Source organism: Gossypium arboreum, chromosome 8, assembly GCF_025698485.1.
Source record: "Gossypium arboreum isolate Shixiya-1 chromosome 8, ASM2569848v2, whole genome shotgun sequence".
NCBI classification, from domain to species: Eukaryota; Viridiplantae; Streptophyta; class Magnoliopsida; order Malvales; family Malvaceae; genus Gossypium; species Gossypium arboreum.
The window spans coordinates 55,287,853-55,295,806 of record NC_069077.1 but is presented as its reverse complement, the minus strand read 5'-3'; the positions used below and the strand labels follow the sequence as shown (position 1 = coordinate 55,295,806).

At 36.3% G+C, this 7,954-nt stretch overlaps 1 non-coding gene across 1 annotated transcript; it reads left to right on the top strand.

The window, feature by feature from the left end:
- Nucleotides 1-2,689: 2,689 nt before the first annotated feature.
- Nucleotides 2,690-2,796, top strand: LOC128280295 (small nucleolar RNA R71). Its single transcript, XR_008270475.1, has one exon. It is a non-coding gene; the product is annotated as a small nucleolar RNA R71 (small nucleolar RNA).
- Nucleotides 2,797-7,954: the final 5,158 nt, after the last annotated feature.

The following is a 7,954-nucleotide window of genomic DNA, read 5'->3' as shown; positions in this document are numbered from 1 at the left end:
AGAAATGAGAGCTAGGGGTGGCCGGTCGACGGGGAGGAAGAGATTTCGGCGGCTAGGGTTAGGGTATTTGGGGAAGGGGTGATGAATAGTGGGGGTTTATATAGATATGGGGGCACACGGGCGTGCCCTATTTTAGCCCGTGTGTTTCATGATTTTCAAATTTGGGCGTATCTAAGATTCAGCCCACGCCCGTGTTCTTTGGGCGTGTTGGTGCACACGGCCGTGTCACATGGCCGTGTCCTACTTCGTTCACTTCTTCCACACCCATGTATATGTGCGCACGCTCGTGTTATTTTGGCAGTTTCGACCACGGGTGGTGGGCACGGGCGTGTCGCACGCTCGTTTTAATTTCTCGATTTCTACCATGGCTTATAGACACGGGTGTGTCGAACGCCCGTGTTGATTTGGCAGAATTGCCCACAGCTACGTGACACGGCCGTAGCAATGTATCGAATCCCGTATTTTAGGAAAAATTACTCTAGTTTCACACGGCCATATCACACAGTCGTGTCTCCGCTCGTGGTATGAGCACAGCCTAAAGCACGCCCGTCTGCCTGGCCGTGCGGATTTGGAAAAACTACGTTCAAGGACTTAGTTAATGATTTAGATGTTAAAAAAATAAAAAAAAAATCAACACTGTCAATGCTTTGGTTGCCTCCCGGGAAGCGCTTATTTAGAGTCTAAGCTCGACTTACCTCTCTGTTGCATGGTCATGGTGGTGCGAGGAGTTTACACTTCTTATTCCTACTATCAATTTTATCAAAATAAGGTTTTAGATGAGTACTATTTACCTTGAAAGTGCCAAATTTGGAATGAGTTACCTCGACTGTACTGTATGGGAAAATGTTAAGTATCGTAAAAGGGATTGCTCCATTAGGGTCAGAAGTGGTAATACGAGGGTCTGCTTCATCTAATAGTACTTTGTCTCTTAACCTTAAGTTGATATGGTGAAACATTGAATCCGTCATGGCGTGGTTTTTGTTTATCGTGTGTTCTTGGTTTCTGTGTCCTCCATTCATCTAGTTCCTCAATTTGTAGCCTTTGTTCTTCACAGATGAGTCATTTGTTGTTACTTGAACATGGCTCATGTTTGCTCTTCGAACGTGTTTCCTGCAAAAAGGGTTGCACCACATGATCATTATTAGTAGCATGGTTTATACAACCACCCTCAGTATTTGATGTGTTACTCAAATTACAAGCTTGTAGAGTGATTGTTTCATCACCCACACGAAGTGTGAGTTCACCTATACCAACATCAATAATAGTTCTAGCAATTGCTAACAAGGACTTTCCTAAAATTAAAGGTACGCCACTATCCTCTCCTATGTCTAGAACAACAAAATCAATTGGGAATATAAATTTGTCAATTTTAACAAGTACATCTTCAATAATACCCCTAGAAAATCTGATTGTTTTATCTACCAATTGAATGCTCATCCTAGTTTGTTTGGGTTTCCCAAGACCTAGTTGTTTAAACATTTTATAGGGCATGACATTAATACTAGCCCCTAAATCAGCTAAAGCATTGTTAACGTTTAAACTACCAATGAAACAAGGAATTGTAAAACTCCCTGAATCTTTCAATTTTTTGGGTAGCTTATTCTGTAGAATGGCTGAGCAAACTGTGTTCAACTCTACATGCGACGCCTCATCCAACTTTCGCTTGTTTGCTAAAAGCTCCTTTAAAAATTTAACAGCGTTGGGCATCTGTGAAAGAGCTTCAATAAATGGTAAGTTAATGTGTAATTTCTTTAATAGTTTAAGGAATTTACTAAATTGTTCATCCGTGTGGTCTTTCCTTGTTGCACTGGGGTATGGCACATGAGGTTTGTACTCTCTACTTACCGGTTTTTGCTCATTGTGGTCCATCTCACCTTTACCTTTACTTACCACAATTCCTTGCCTTGGTTCAGGTTCAGGTTCAACTAACCCTTATTCATCTTGAACGGTAATCGCATTAAGCTGCTCCCTTGGGTTAGTTTCAGTATTACTCGGCAAATTACCTTGTGGTCGTTCAGAAATCAATTTAGCAAGCTGGCTTATCTGAGTTTTGAGCCCTTGGATCGATGCTGGTTGATTCTTAAGTGCTGTGTCGGTAATCTAAAAATGAGTTTCTGACACCGCGATAAATTTTGTTAGTATCTCCTTAAGGTTCGGTTTCTTTTCCTGCTGGTAAGGTGGTTGTTGAAAGCTTGGGGGATGTTATGGCCTTTGATTTTCTTAACCACCCTACGAGAAGTTGGGATGGTTCCTCCAACCTGCATTATAAGTATTATTGTATGGGTTATTTTGAGGTCTAGAATTATTGTTACCCATATACTGAACTTGTTCCTCCTCTGTGCTAGGGTTGAAGGATCAATATTCTGTGTGTACTCCTCCTCCATTTGCATCGCACCTCATCACTGGATGTACCTGAGTAGAACCATATAAACCATCAGTCTTTTTATTTAAAAGTTCTACCTGGTTAGATAGCATAGTGACCGCATCGAGGTTGAAAACATCGGCTGCTTTTGTCGGCTTTGTTCTCATGACTTGCCACTGATAGTTATTTAGTGACATCTCTTCAATAAATTCGTAAGCCTCTTTAGGTGTTTTGTTGTTTAAAGTACCACTGGCGGCTGCGTCGATAAGTTGCCTTATTGAGGGGTTCACACTATTGTAAAAAGTCTGAATCTGCAACCATAGAGGTAACCCATGGTGAGGGCACCTTTTCAAGAGATCCTTGTATCTCTCCCATGCATCATAGAGTGTTTCTAGATCCATCTGCACAAAAAAAGAGATATCATTCCTCAACTTAGCCGTTTTAGCCAGCGAAAAATATTTAGGTAAGAATTTTTCGGTCATTTGTTCCCAAGTAGTGATTGACCCTCGTGGTAACGAGTTCAACCATTGTTTAGCTTTGTTTCTCAACGAAAAGGGAAACAACCGAAGGTGAATTGCATCGTCAGAAATGCCATTGATCTTAAAAGTGTAGCAAAACTCCAGAAAATTCACCAAATGAGTGTTTGGATCCTCGTCCTGCAAACCATCAAACTAAATAAACTGTTGTATCATTTGAACTATGTTAGGGTTCAGTTCAAAATTATTTGTAGCAATAACAGGTCTAACTATACTCGATTCGGCTCCTGTTAAAGTAGGTTTAGCATAATCATACATAGTACAAGGAGCAGGATTCTAATTTATTGGATTTGCAGCAACCACAGGAGGAAGCTGATTATTCTGATTTTCAGCCATCTCCTTGGTTGTATTATGGATATTTTCCTCTTGTCCTTCCTCTATGTTTCTTAGGTTTCGCCTTATTTCTCTTAGGTTTCTATGAGCTGTTCTTTCAATCTCACTATCAAAAAGTAATGGTCTTGACGGGTTTCTTCTAGTCATAAACTATAAAAAACTTGTCAGAAGAAAACAAAATAAAATTTAGTAAAATTAACAAAACTAAAATAAAATTGAAATTGCAATAAAATAAACGGCTAAAGTAATAAAAATTAAGTGTTCTAATATCTTAGTTCCCTAGAAACCGTGCCAAAAAATTGATGTGATGTCTCGTGATAAGTTTTATATTTATGATTGATCGTACTTGAAAACTAACTATTATCATGATAAAGGCAAGCGCACCTATCGAGCAGTAGTATAGTTTATAGCAAGACCAGAATGTCGAACCCACAGGAACTAAAAGTACTAGTATTAACTTTCTTTTTATTATCTAGCCTAAAAATAATGGGATTTACTTACCTAAACTAATTAACTAAATCAAGAATGCACAGGAAGAAAATTGGGGAAATACTTTTGGGAAAACTGATTGATTTGGACAATACCCAAGGAAAAATCCACCTAGACTTCACTTGTTATTTGACTCTGAATTAGATGATTTATTCACTTGACTTGATCCGTAGAAATCCCTAATTTATATTATTATCTCTCTTGAGACTAACAACGTCTAACCTTAGGTTGATTAATTGAAATCTCTTTCTAATTAAAACCCCTAGTGTTGCATTAACTCGATCAATAGATTCCCTTATTAGGTTTGACCACTACAAGAAAATAGACTTTTAGCTGCGGTTTTAAGTGCCACTAAAATTTTTTGCGGCATTTTTTAAAACACCGCTATAGGTAACGCCACAAAAATTTGTGGCGTTTATGTAAAAAAAATGCCGCTAAAAGTCGTGGCTTTTAGCGGCGTTTGTTAAAAAATCGCTGCTAAAAGCCACGACTTTTAGCGGCATTTGTTGGGAAAGCGCCGCTAAAAGTCATGGCTTTTAGCAGCGTTTGTTGGGAAAGCGCCGCTAAAAGTCATGTCTTTTAGCGGCGTTTGTTGGGGAAAGCACCGCTAAAAGTCATGGCTTTTAGCGGCGTTTTTTTTGGAAAACACCGCTAATTTTGACAGATTTGCAATATATTTTTTTCACCAATATCCAGCCCTTCCTGCATTAAAATCCAACCAAATACAACAAATATAGTATAAAATGCAGCCAAAAACAACAAATTTAGCATAAAAAATACAACCAAAAATATTAATTCTAAATGATACTTCAAATTTAACGAAAGATATATGATATAATTAATAAATAAAGTATAATTTAAAATATTCTTACAATAATGTTAAACGTGACAAAGTTAAAAACATTCTTAAAATGAGAAAATTAATGTCTAAGATGGCGGCTTTTGCGATTGCTAAAACATCTGCATCATCTCTTGAAGCTGTAGCTGGAGGTCATCGTACTTTTTGCTCTGCTCTGCTGCCATCGCTGCTGCCTCTGCCTCCCTCGGTCGTGCCTCTGCGTCCCTCATTGTCGCTATCTCCTCTCTCTGCCTCTGCTCTAAGTTGTTCTTTGGAGTTCTTCATATTTTCGTTGAACCTCGACAATTTGCTCAACCGTGTTCACTTGCATCCGAGCTATCTGGTCTCTTAACCTCGAACTTGACTTGAGCTTGACTTGGAAGGCATGTATTGTGGGAGCCGGATCCAAAATATTGGGTCTGGGTAACACCAGATCCTTGAAATTGAACCCGACCGTACCTTTCAGACCTAAAACTTCAAGTGATAATTCATTATCAATGTTCTCAAGATTAACAGAACTATCAATCAAGCAATCGCTTCATATTCCACCTTTTTCTCCTTTAGTTTCTCCTAAAAAAGCAATTAAACAGTTAGAAACGAAATATATAATAAAAATGAATACAACATAACTTAACATTATTTAAAACTACTAATGATGAATTGAATTAAACAATTATAATTAAATATTATAAATATTTATAAAAAATCAAATATTATTAAGTAAATATACCATAATTTCTCCAGCTTCGGATGTCATAGGAGATCCATCTTTCTTCCTATGTGTAATCTCAAAAAGCTGAAGGCGTCCAACTTTTTGTCCAGATTTGACTTCATACAATATAGTAGTAAAAATATTATTTAATACTAGAAAGTTATTAATATTTGTAAGAATTAATAAATTCATAATACCTCGGTCTCAGCTACAAAAGCAAAACTTCTCGACCTTGCCGTGTGCGTGAATTTTTGTTTTTGCCTCTTGCTTGTTCCAACCCGCTCACGGTCCTACATAATGAAATTATTATTACGTATATAGTAAACACTATATATAAGAGTTTGGAAATACCCAATACCTCTCATTTCTTTGAATTCCAGAATTTAACTGCATCTTTCCATTGGTACCTCAGCATTCCCGGTGGGATATTTCTCAATTTTTCCTCGAGGCTTACGTCTTTCTTAAAATATTGTTTTTTTAAATTGCTTTTATTGTCTCTCCATTTTTTACCCAATGCCTTCTTGATATAATCATCAAAGACCTCAAAAGCAAATCTCTCCTAAAAAAAACACAAGTTTAGAATGTAAATATAAATGAAACTTAAACCAAAGTATTATAAATTACATTCACATTTTGTTACCTTAATATTAGCGAGAGCATGATTTTTGTTGCTATCAGGCATGTGATGCCATGATTCGTAGTTGATGGGCAACATATTGGCATTTCGTGCTAAAATGCCCAAATAGCCTACTAAAAGTCGAGCTTCAGATCCAACAAGCTGACCATGAGTATTTCTACTTATTTTGACACGCTCGACAAGATCTAAGTCGTATAAATCTCTAAGCAGCAGACGTCCTCGAACTCGAAAGCGTCCCAAAGACTTTCAAATTGAAAAATGATATTCTATTATTATATTAAAATTGACAAATAAATCAATAATAAAAGTCAACACATGTAAAATGAACTTAACATTACTTTGAAATTCTTCAGGCTCATCAAGTGTCTCCGGCACATTCGAAGATCCAACAATTGTCTGTTGTTCACTATTTCCTTCTTCCGAATTTGGAGTATTCGGACAATACTTAAATCTCGTAATCTTCTTCTACCCATTTTTCCGCAATACACATAAAATAGTTAAAGTTTTAGTAACAAATTACAACAATAATAGTACATATAAAATAGTTAAATTATATAACATGACCAAGATTAAAATTATAATATTACATATAATTAAAAATCGTAAAATCTTACTACATCATTATTCAGAATATCTTCATCCACATCATGTCGAACCCATTGATGTTGTGTACTAGTACTAGGGATATTTTCATCTAAGTTTTGTTCTGGAAAAGGTAATGTTTCTGATCTTTCGTTGATGTCATCTCTACTTCCATTACCCATGTCAAAAAAGTCTCTAGGGGTGTTCCGGAGTACAACATACCAACCCTCATCAGTTGGATCTTTCGAATAAAAAACTTGTTTCACTTGAGAGGAAAATACATATGGCTCGTCCATCAATTGTTGTCTAGTTTGAATAAAGCGAGAGAAATTCACCATTGTAAAACCAAATTGATCTTTTTTAATTCTTCGAGCAGTATTAACATCAGCTCAATCACACCGAAATAAGACAACTTTCCATCTACCATAGTAATCTAACTCAATAATGTCGGTAAGAAGTCCATAATACTCCACATTACCCTCAACCGGATTACTGTCCCTAGAACTAGCATAACTTGTAATTGAAGAATTAACAACAACTCCACAATTTTGAGTTCTCCTCATTCTCTCGCGATACTTTGTATGAAATCTGTATCCATTGATAAGGAAGGCACTATATCTTTTTATTACTCTGTTCGGACCTTGGGAAAGCCATTTAACTTCGTCATTGACGTCCTTCCCACTCCAAACCTATTGAATCGAAAGTAAATTGAATAATTATAAATGTTTTATGTAAAAAAATTCTTATTTGATTAACTAAATTTCGCGAATATATGTAACTTATTAACTTTAGTTACATACCATTTGGCTTAACCATTCATGAAAAGATTCTGTGAATAACTTATTAATCTCTCGATGTTGTAATCTTTGAGAGCGTGCACGAGATCTCAAAATTTATTTGTACTCACTATGTTAAAAATAAGTTTAATTGGTTAGAAGATAAACAAATCAAAATGACAAATATGTAAGGAATTTTAGAACTTACTTGCGTAACGGTTCAACTAAATCGTGGTGAAAAAGTACATATCGATGTGCTTGTATCCACGATATATCATCTAATTCTGCAATTTCAACTTTTCCGATTGGTTCTCCATAACTTTGGAATAAATAAGTTTCGGCCAAGTTATGATCATTGAGCCCAGCATTTCTAGTTGGTCTATTCAATCGTGTTTCAACATCTTCTAAATATCTAGAATAGAAGGTCATGCACTCATCTACCAAGTAGCCTTCAGCAATTGATCCTTCTGGATAACGCTTATTGCGACAATAAGATTTCAATTTTCTTAGGAACCTAAACACGATATACAATAATTATCAAAAGTTGTAACTAAATGTATAGAGGCGAATGAATAAATACTTGAAAAATAAATTAGCACCTTTCTATAGGATACATCCATCGATAAAAAATCGGTCCACCAAGTATTGCTTCGTGAGGGAGATGCATTACCAAGTGCACCATAATAGTG